The sequence below is a fragment of the Schistocerca piceifrons genome, unplaced genomic scaffold (assembly GCF_021461385.2).
Source record: "Schistocerca piceifrons isolate TAMUIC-IGC-003096 unplaced genomic scaffold, iqSchPice1.1 HiC_scaffold_936, whole genome shotgun sequence".
Lineage (NCBI taxonomy): Eukaryota > Metazoa > Arthropoda > Insecta > Orthoptera > Acrididae > Schistocerca > Schistocerca piceifrons.
This window is the reverse complement of record NW_025729208.1, coordinates 3,915,272-3,917,771: the sequence shown is the minus strand read 5'-3', so window position 1 is coordinate 3,917,771 and position 2,500 is coordinate 3,915,272. Positions and strand designations below refer to the sequence as shown.

Here is a 2,500-nt window from a genome sequence, read left to right as displayed (position 1 = left end):
GGATCAACCAGGGAGCTGCGTCAACTAGAGCTGAGCAGCCGGCCGCCCGGGAGTGTGTCCCGGGGGCCCGCGCGAACACGCAAGCGTCCGCTCAATCATTCTGCAAACAGGAGGAGGCTGAGCTCCCCTGCACAATACACCTCGAAACCCTCTCAGGTCCCGGCGGCGCGCAGCGCCGTCCCAAGTACTTGGTCGGGTTCGAGAGAGGCGCAATCGCCCGGAGTTAGGCGAGTAGACGCTTTCGGTGCGACCACCCGTGCTCCCAACTGAGCTTGCCGCTGCCGACAGAGGCCCGGGAGCGTGCTGTCGTGGCATTGCCGGCGGGAGACAACACGCGCCACCTACGGTGACCGGCAGCTCCAACGCCAGCGCCACAGAAGGACAAAAGCCCCACTTGGGTGCCGAAGCGAACTCTCCCAGCACAGCGCACACGCCAACACATCCGCACAGCTGCGATACAAACCACCAGCGAGAACCGCTGGGGCGACCGAGCAGCAGACGGCGTCGCGGCGCCGAGCGCCGGGCGGCGGCGCATCCTCAACGCACACAGTCCTCAATCGGACCAGCACACTGCAGATGTCCACCGCGCTTCGCACCGGGCCCGCGAGGACCTACTTTGGCCGCACGGCGCCGCGCGCAGGGTGCGCCGGCGCGCAGCTGCGACGCCTGCCGCGTCCGTCGGCCGGCGCGCCTGCCACTGGCCGCCCCCACCAGCCGGCTGTAGCGCGTGCGCCCACGCACCGCGCGGCCAGCACGCCGGGAGGCGCCCCCTCACCGGCCGGGGACGGTCCCACCCAGCCACCGCCGCGTATCGCTTCACACCCAGATGCCGTTCAGTTTCGTCGGCATGGTGGGTATCGCTGGAACAACCGGTTAGTACCTCAACCTATCGTCGCCATCACCGATTCACCCCTAGCGAGAACAACCGCACCACAACGGGTTACCATTTCTTCATTTGCGTAACTTCACCAGAAAACGTAGGCGTCCATCGCCATTTGCAACTTCAACCATTATTGCATGCCTGTGTCAGGTGTCACGCCACACTACGTCTGCCCACATACACGCAACAAAATGTGCACGCCTAGACAATACGTGGAAGGTGGCCCCCGTACGTATGCGATGTCCATTGCTCGAACGACTGTCAACCGGCTTCTGTAGCATGTCGCAGATATGGAACGCGCTGCACCATGCCATCACGGTGTGTGAGGAGAGACGACTAGGTCCGAATACATCAACAGACAGCTCATGCTGATCGCCATCCACGGCGTCCGTTCCTCCCACACGTCTCTATGGCGTACCACACTGCAATCCAGCTCTCATAGGGAGACGACACGTAGCTGCGTGCACAATATTTGCACTGTATGGTCCGCCGTTTTTGGGCGCAGTCGTTGTACGGTCACACATGTGCCACGATGTATCATTCAGTACATAAGGACGAATGTGCAGTACAGATTGTGGTTCACGCGTACGACATCAGCGGACAGTTGACACAGGCCGCACCACAACGTAGCCTGCGTACGTCGCATGCGAAGGGCATTGAACATGCAAACTTGTCACCAACCACCTTGCGAAGGCAGGGGGCAAGGTGGGGACGTGGGGAGAGGTGGGGGGGGGGGGGGGGGCGGCATGTACGCCCTGCTGCCATCCACATTACAGTGTACAGCAGGAGCATGTGGAAAGTCAGCAAGACTTGCAAGGTGTTTAACATGAAGCGATACACAGGGGAGCGGGCAGTGCGAGTAGCGAACTATATTGCGAGGGTTGCGGGTGGGCAACACTACACTAATTGAACGAGTCGTATAACAATTACAGAGCAGGTTTAGGCGACAACGTGGGTTACGATAGGCGACAACGTGGGTTACGTTAGGGGACAACGTGGGTTACGTTAGGGGACAACGTGGGTTACGTTAGGGGACAACGTGGGTTACGTTAGGGGACAACGTGGGTTACGTTAGGGGACAACGTGGGTTACGTTAGGGGACAACGTGGGTTACGTTAGGGGACAACGTGGGTTAGGTTAGAGGCACAACATGGGTTAGGTTAAGGCACAACATGGGTTAGGTTAAGGCACAACATGGGTTAGGTTAAGGCACAACATGGGTTAGGTTAAGGCACAACATGGGTTAGGTTACGGCACAACATGGGTTAGGTTAAGGCACAACATGGGTTAGGTTAGGGGACAACATGGGTTAGGTTAGGGGACAACATGGGTTAGGTTAAGGCACAACATGGGTTAGGTTAAGGCACAACATGGGTTAGGTTAGGGGACAACATGGGTTAGGTTAGGGCACAACATGGGTTAGGTTAGGGGACAACATGGGTTAGGTTAGGGGACAACATGGGTTAGGTTAGGGGACAACATGGGTTAGGTTAGGGGACAACATGGGTTAGGTTAGGGGACAACATGGGTTAGGTTAGGGGACAACATGGGTTAGGTTAGGGGACAACATGGGTTAGGTTAGGGGACAACATGGGTTAGGTTAAGGCACAACATGGGTTA

At 58.2% G+C, this 2,500-nt stretch overlaps 1 non-coding gene across 1 annotated transcript in view; it reads right to left on the bottom strand.

The window, feature by feature from the left end:
• Positions 1 to 14, bottom strand: part of LOC124772167 — a 1,909-nt gene extending 1,895 nt beyond the window's left edge. The window contains exon 1 of the ribosomal RNA XR_007013836.1: positions 1 to 14. This exon is cut by the window's left edge and continues 1,895 nt beyond it. This is a non-coding gene — a ribosomal RNA (small subunit ribosomal RNA).
• Positions 15 to 2,500: the final 2,486 nt, after the last annotated feature.